The 8476-nt window shown below is 36.8% G+C and overlaps 1 long non-coding RNA gene across 7 annotated transcripts; it reads left to right on the top strand.

Annotated features, from left to right (window-relative positions):
- Positions 1 to 491: 491 nt before the first annotated feature.
- On the top strand, positions 492 to 4734 carry LOC110890556. 7 transcript variants are annotated; one of them, XR_002564578.2, is made up of 11 exons: positions 494 to 665; positions 843 to 902; positions 1003 to 1144; positions 1245 to 1311; positions 1454 to 1557; positions 1754 to 1849; positions 2209 to 2359; positions 2829 to 2869; positions 2959 to 3082; positions 3195 to 3396; positions 3778 to 4734. It is a non-coding gene; the product is annotated as an uncharacterized LOC110890556 (long non-coding RNA). The 7 variants fall into 7 exon arrangements; XR_004873093.1 differs by having other exon boundaries at positions 492 to 665; positions 1245 to 1557; XR_002564577.2 differs by having other exon boundaries at positions 493 to 665; positions 1003 to 1311.
- Positions 4735 to 8476: the final 3742 nt, after the last annotated feature.

The raw sequence follows: 8476 nt of genomic DNA, 5'->3' as shown, positions 1-8476 counted from the left end.
GGCAGTGGATTAGAGAAAATATCAAAGTCTCTTGGGTGTCCAGCGGACCACCCATGAACAAATTTTATTTGCAAACACCACTCGAAAGGATTTACAGATCAAGAAGTACACAATCTTTGGAAAACGATCAGCCCCTTAGAAACATGAATACGATGTGTTATATATACCAAAATACATGTACTATCTTTCTAGATTTTTCAATGCTACACATATTCAATGAATACAAGTACAAAAACACCTGCAATTGCAATATAGATATGTTATAATTTTTGGCTCGAAAGGTTTTGTTCTACTATATTCCAATCGAACTATTAGTGTTACTTTGTTTTTGATATTCATGGTTTTTTTTTGTTTGACATGCTCACTGTGTAAACCCAAATTGAAATAGTCAAATTTCAGTTATTGTTTTATTTTATTATTGAAACATTAAAAAAATCCTATATTCATTTAAGTTCTCTATGAAAAAAAGATATTAAAATTCCGTAGTTTGAACCAAAATATAAGATTAGGGTTTTCCCCTACGTTCTCACCTTTATATAGTTAACATCATATGGAAAATCATTTCACGGCCGCTCTTCCATCATCTGAGATCTTACCGCTCCAATTCAGTATGCAGTTTTCTGACCTGATCGGAGGTCCAATAATTGACCAGATCGAGTGTCCATGTAAGAAGTTTTCGCCTTTGCTCATTAATTCTATCTGATCTGAAGATTTTAGGACTTTGGTGATGTTTAACAATTCAATGTGTATTGTTTCTCTGCTCTGTATTTGCCAAGCTTGATTCATGTTTTGAGAATTTTGTGTTTTGATAGCTGCTGACAGCATACATTGATCTATATCAGGTATGGGAATGGATCATAGCATGTTGACAGTTCATAGGAGCGCATCTATCTTTCTATCAGGTATGGTAAAATCAAGAAATCCATATTTTTGTTAAATGTTTTTATTTACTTTGAAAGTTGTTATGGATAATTAACTTATATGATCCACCGCGTATTTCAGTCATGCTTTTTGGATGATGGTCGAGATTGAATACCATAAAAGCCAGCTTTTTCGGCGGCCTTTAAGATAGTTGGCGGATTGTAAGGGAAAGAATGAATTATTTAGGCATGATGATCCGGGGGCTTTCCCCGCCACCGGTTTTGTAAGTAGCCCATTGGGTAATGCTTTAGACTTGTATATATATTGCATACTTCTTACCATTCTGGTCATTCGCCGTGTTTGTGTTTGTTGAATACAAACAGCAACTTGATAGAGGGTGGTGGTTCAGTTTTCAATTTGTTTTCCTAATGGCAAATACTGCTCAATCAGGTAAAAGTATTGCTAGATCATTATTCACTGCACAGCTTTCACTTCCAGAAGAACCTGTTATCCATAATTATGTACTAGATCTATGGAGTTTTCATTTATTCTCCAATAATGCTATGCTCATCATAATGTTCTTGTTTTTCAGAACTCCTAAATGACCGCTTATGGAATGCCTATGCTAGACCGCAGGCATATGTTCCCCTTGAAGGGGAGCGCATTTACTACTTCCCCCAAGGACATATTGAACAGGTTTGTATTAGATTCTCTTTTTAATGCAAGCATACATTGAGTCTCCATATGTGGTGCTTTCTAAAATGGAATACTTGCAGATAGGATAAAGCGTATCTCTCAAAATTAATTCCTACACTTGTATCAGTTTCATTATTTTGTGATTTAAGCATTTAATTGTATCTAAAATGAAAGCAAGTTGTCGTTACTGTAACAGCTGGAGGGCTCCATGCATTATGGATTTGACCAGCAGCTTTCAACATTTTGTTTACCAGAAAAAATACTGTGCAAAGTGATGAATGTTGAGTTACGGGTAAGTCTGTAGTTATAATTCTTGTCATAAGTCTTGTGCATCATGATTTACTTGAGAAATGAATGTTTAAACTCTGTTACACCCGTTGTTTTGAAAATCATATCAGACCCGCCGGTTGGTCAACCGGGGGTTGGTCGTGCCGGTTAATGGTATCAGTACTTTTTGAGTGTGACTGGTTGGTTGGTCGAACCAGAGAACCAGGGATTGAACCGGAAATTGATTAAATTATTCACATTTAAGTTTTTTTATTTGATCCGGTTTTACCAGTAAGGAGACCTGTTCGATGTCCAGTCTCGCTCTAAAAACTTTGATTACACCCTTTAAGTGAGATCACTAATAATTCAGGATTGATTTTACAGGATGAACCGAGCACTGGTGAAATGCATGCAAATATAACTCTTCACAGCAACTCGATAGAGGGCCGTCCTTCACAGTTGAAGTTGTGTTATACCTGGTGGTGGTTCAGAACTCTTAAATGAACGCATATGGAATGCCTATGCTAGACCACAGGTATATGTTCCCCTTGAAGGCGAGAATAGTAAGTCTTTTTAATGGAACAGGTGTCTACTGTCTTTTCAATGCAAGTATGCATTGAGTCTCCATATGTGGTACTTTTTAAAATGGAATACTTGCAGATAGCATAAAACCCATCTCTCAAAATTAATTCCAAGTCATCTTGTATTGTTTTATTATGCTGTTGTTGTGTTCCAATTTAAGCTGTTGTTGAAAACCAGATTGAGGCCTGCCCGTCGAAATAGTAGTGTCACTGGTTGGTGGAACTGTAGGATTGAACCAGAAATTGATTAAATTCTTCCCATTTTACCATAATTATTTATTTTTTATTTTGATGTCATACGTTTCTTACATCTGGTTTGGCCATTACAACCAGTGGACCAACATGGAGACCGGTTCAGGTCCTCAAACGTTGGTTACAACCTTTAAGTGAGATTGACTAATAGTTCCTGATTTATATTGTCAGGTGAAACACATACAAATATAACTCTTCTGCCAGACAATGATGTGAGCTTTTTGACTTCTATATTTTAATTAGTCTGAATATATTTTTTTTCTTATTGTCTCATATGGTTATTTTCATTCTTATAAATTAGCAAGGTGAGATGTTTGTTGAAGCAAGAAAACACACAAGTCTTTCAAAGAATATACTCGGTGTATCTGTGACATTACCGATCAACTTGTGGTTCTTTCTGTTGCCCCTCACGCACTTACAACAAGGTCCGGTTTTTCAGTTATATACAAACCTAAGTATAAACCATAATTAATGTGGCTTATTTATTCAAACTCCATAGAAAACATGTTTTCTAATTTGGGCATTAGTTGTAATCAGATGCTTTCTATCCTAGTTCATTACTGGCATGAACAAGTACCTGGAAGCTCAAAGTCGTAAAATATATGTAGGAATAAGGTTCATGATGACCTTTGAGGATGAACACTTTGCTGAAAGTAGGTACATATGACTCTCATTATGAACATAGAGGTTTGGTGGGACCGTCGTTGCTGTTGGGGAGTCTGAATGGAAATATATAGAGGTAGTGAATCCGTTCCTTTAAAACTCAGTTATTACTTCTAGTATCACCCAACGTATGATATTCAAACAAACTTCTACTTTCCAAAAACATTTAACTTAAACAACGTTTTACCTTCCGAAAACATTCAACTTACATAAATGTTTTACATTCCCAAAACATTCCCTAATTTGGGTTTGAGTGCTCCTTTGGTGACCTCATTCTTGGTTATCTATATTGTGATAAGTGATAAAGCATACTTGTTAAATAACCACTTGACCTTTGATTTCCCAAAGGAGCACTCAAACCCAAATTAGTATATACATATGCTTATACATATAACTCCAAATAATTGTCAAACATACGATTTAGCACAAATTTACACATGACCGAGACTTGATGCAGATTGTTGAAGAAGGAACCTTTATCAAATGTCGGTTAGAGTAGTGAGGACATTGCACAAGACTCGACGCATATATGCGTACTTTGAGCGGGAAATCTGATACGAGAAGCGTTACGGATTTGGTTTTGCTTTGAAGTCTCAACTCAATATTTTGCGTACCTATATCATCGGTTAAGGGGGGATCTGTTTAAAGATAAAATCTTGAAGCATGCATCCAGAGTCTCTTCAACTGTGGCATGAAAAAAAGGTTAACAAGCCCAGAAATTCCACTAGACCATCAACATCCATTCCACCTAGCAGGCACATTTTCGAACATATAGGAAATGGCAACGAAGATGTTGGTTCAGATGTTCTAGAATGTTCTAGAACATTCGAACCCCGTCTTTCATTTAAAGAAGTCAAATCTTTTGATGATTTTTGTATTCTGGCATTGATGTCAGCATTGAACTTGACTTCTCCCATGATGTCCGAATGGATTACTACAAACTATGTTTATACAAGAAACAATTTCTTCATCCGGAAAGTGTATATGACAGGTTACTGGGGAAAATATGATTGGTGAAACCGTAGAGATTTGTAATGGGATTATGAAGTGCAAGCTCACCACAGCTATAAAGAGTTTGAAAAATGGGATTAGTACCTGAAATCTTTCAAGGGTTTTGGCGTGAATGTTGGGCTTTTACGCCATAAGATACACACACTTGCAAGACGTGTGTTTGAATTAGAATTTCATTGCACATAAACAGTATACGGAGGCAGCAAACGAACATAAACATGTAAATGATGAGTCAAAGAAATTAACACCCATATGTGAGGAGTTGAAGAAGAGTACTAAAAAATGTGAGGATATTTTAGGCTCTTTCGGAAAGTTATTAGCTTGTTTTCCTTTTATGATAAACTGTGAAACATCTGAGTAATGAACTACATTCAGTGAATCAGTAACTTTTTTGGGTTTTTCATTATCAGTTGTAGTTCGGATGCAGTGATTGTGGTTTTGTGTTGTCTTCATCAGTGGATATGGAGGCTTGTTCAATTACTCGTATCCTATACCGATGTTCCAACGAACGGACCAATAGTTGCTTAATTGAGGCATTCAACACTTGAGGCATTTTAGTATTTTCGAGTAAGCTGGTGATTGGTGAGTATTGGCCGGGTTGGTTATGATACAACATTGGATGTTTTGGTTTTTATATCTTTATATTAATAACTCATATTTTTTACTGAGACAGAAACTTATTGATAATTTATAAAGAAACGATTTCGATAATTATGGGTATCTTTTGTGTGTAAAGATATGTATCTATATTCCGTTCTAGAAATTACAATTTTTTTGGATTTCTCATAACATTGGAAGTTGGAGGAATCAAGTGCAATACATTTGCAAGTATGATGACAATCTTTTTTTTTTTTTTTGAACGGCCGAAAGAAAATTTTATTAATAATAGCAAGATGCTACACACCAAATGTACACCGAATTACATTAATTCAACCAAACCAATACTCTATTGCACCATTACATCACATACCACCTAGATTAAACCGACTCCAATCTTCCCATGTTAATGTTTGTAGGTCCCTTTTCGCGGAGGATTACGAACCTAAACCTTGTTATACTAACCCACTAGCAAGTGCGGAATCCAAGCTAGTAGGCAAACCGGGATGAAGCAAGTAGAGAAAACAAACACACAAGAATTCACCGATTAACACCACTGTATTAATACGTATGAAGGTTCCGGTTACAAGCACAATGTTTACAAATCTAACTTGCAAACTCTCACTATGTGTGTGTGTGTTTCGGACAGAATGCTCTCTGCTCTCTATCTCTTGTCTGTGTGCATCTCAATGAAACACAACACACTGCATGGGTATTTATACCCAGCCCAAGATGTCTGGTCCGAAGGATCCGATAGATGGTCCGAAGGATCATCTATCGAGTACACTTCATTCGAAAGATAAGCATTGACCTCGAAGGATGATCCTTCGAGATCTAACATTCGAAGCATATCTTTCGAGCACCTCGAAGGATCAACAGTATCCTTCGAGGCTATCCTTCGATACAGACAAACATCTTTCAATATTTACCAACTGTTTGGCCAAGTCAAACTAGGAGGATAGTTGACTTGGTCAAACTTACAAGTCTAACTTGGACATCGTTTACATATAGACCGAATACAGACAAAGTACAGACACAAGTGCACCAACAAACTCCCCCTTGGCTGTAGCTTTGTCTTTATCTTCTATAGTTGTAGACTCGTCTCGAACTTCTATGGTCTTTGGTCTTCGAGTTACCAAAACTCTGATGTCCTTACAAGTCTTCAATGTCGGAGGATCTTCAAAGTCTTCACGTCTTGAGAGGAGAGAGTGTATCAACAAACTACCCGTATCATGTAGGAAGAGTGTTGACAAACTCCCCCTTAATATAAGCTCCCCCTTGGGTCATGCTCGTGAAATACTTTAACTTTATGAAGTGAGATCCTGGTGGTGTTGATGATGGCCAGCGGCAACTCGATCATCTTCATCAGTTGAGTGCCTTCACGTTGTGTCTTCATCCCGAAGCTTGTCATCGACCATGTTCTCCTAGCCTTTAGAATCTGCACATGCAAGAAATCTAAACGCATAATGAGAACAACTGCTTGGAATATAGTTAATCATAAACAAGTGACACACGAATGACCATGTCACAATCAAACATCGTCCGACAGTTTGAAAGTTTAATAAATTTGTCAATTTTAGCCTTTAGCTTTCAAAACTTGCAAATTTCGACCGTTTATGAAGATTTAGTCAGTTCGGTTTTCGTTCAGGTTTCAGGTAACGAAGACTCGAGCTCCAACATCGTACGATCGAAAATAAAGTAGAAAGAAAATCTTTTTGGCTTTTATAAAGTTTATATTAAAACACGCCTAAAATCTTTTTGGTATTTTTGAAATTAAAAGACAACAATTTAAAATCCTTTGAGTGTTATCAAACGACATCACCGCTAATGTCGTGCTGATATGCACCAAACGACGAAACTGTTTTAAAAGAAAACAATAAAAGTTAAGCAGTAAATAAATATATACAGACATTCTTTTTGTGAGTTTCGAGGGTAAGAGAATCATATCAGTGTACGGTCATGCCAAAACACTCTTGTTGTTCAGTTAGTTAACATTAAGATAAGCATCCTATAACAATTATCGGTATTGTTGTCCACTTAAGCTCAACTTATCAGATGTAATCATGGCGAGGGGATACGTTAAGGTATGATTTATACTTACCGACCGGTGTTCATCCACATCACGACACATTCCCGTATCAAGGTATGCACGAGAGTTCATCTTACCGGTGAGTATACCGATTATCATCTGTTTGACCGTATAAGTTGTGAGATACTCACTTATTTTGATTTGAAAACAAGCCCTATGTGATATAATCACTTATTGATGAGGAACTTGATTTTCGTATGCATGAGGGCACAGGTGCAAGTCCGTGAACAGGTCAGTACTTCCGTACAGCAGAGAGACGAACTTGACACCCGGATAAAATGTGATATTTTATCACTTATTTGTATGGACATGTGATTGTTTATCACTTATTGAGGTCGAATGCAGAATGTAATATGTACACGTATGTATAGTATCATGGAAGACCTAGACTTGCGTCCCCGTTATTTTTTCGGTAAAAGATACAACCATGATACCCAGATGATAAGCAGCATAAAGACCGAATATCTCAGAACCTCGGCAATCTATCAAACGAAATTTCGGTACTAAGACCATATGCCAATGAATGGTTCCCACCTGGTCTTCAGTCGATTAAGATTTATATCACCCTGCACACTTTAAAATGATTGTGAGCCTACCGATACATCTTATATAGAGCTGCTTATCGTTTTTCATTTAAGGTTTAAAGAGGTTTGGATAGACCACTGATGTACTATCATTTTCTCTTTTGCACTCCAGGAAACTCATTTTTGTTTTTCTATTGTTTTTGTGTTTTTGAAATTTTTCGATGTTTTTGGATTTTCAGATTTTTGGATTTACTCCCCCTAAATTCAATAAACTAAGATAAATTTAAAAACACAAAGATATTTACAAAAATGATTTTCCGATGTTGGTTTTACTCTTGCTTGACCTTAATGCCGTTTACCAAAATTAAGTTTTATCAGAAAAGACTTAACAAATTTTGGAAAAGTGAGTTGGCATATCGGTAAGCGGTGAGGACCATGACAACATTGATGAGTTTCATATTGAAACAATCACGTGTGAGGTGATATCCGAGATCAACGTGTCAGGTCAAAGAGTGCTGTTCAAGATAATAATAATTCACAAAGTAACTTAAATATCGACAAGTATAGGAGAGACTAAGAATATAAAGGCGTATCCTGCAACTGTTCCGTGCATTGCAAGGAATCTAAGCACTCCCCCAACTTAATATTCACCCGGTGTGAACTTCAAGGTCGAATGTGCAGTTACTGAGAAATCTCTTGACAGCAACAAGATCATAAACCTCCGGGTCCAGCTGGTCTTTCACATTGCACCAGCGAAGGTCTTTGTCTTTCTCTTTCAGAAATGGTGCGCGGATGTTCAATCCAAGCCAAAGCATCGGCACACATTTCACTTCATCCTTTCCTGAGGACCCGATCAAAAACCATAATGACCAAATTTTGGCACGTTCTTCATTTGGTCGAAGTTTGCAACTTCATTCAAACACATTCTTTCATCA

The sequence above is a fragment of the Helianthus annuus genome, chromosome 11 (assembly GCF_002127325.2).
Source record: "Helianthus annuus cultivar XRQ/B chromosome 11, HanXRQr2.0-SUNRISE, whole genome shotgun sequence".
Classification (NCBI taxonomy): domain Eukaryota; kingdom Viridiplantae; phylum Streptophyta; class Magnoliopsida; order Asterales; family Asteraceae; genus Helianthus; species Helianthus annuus.
Note: the sequence above shows the minus strand (reverse complement) of the source record. Positions and strands in the feature narration are given on the sequence as shown.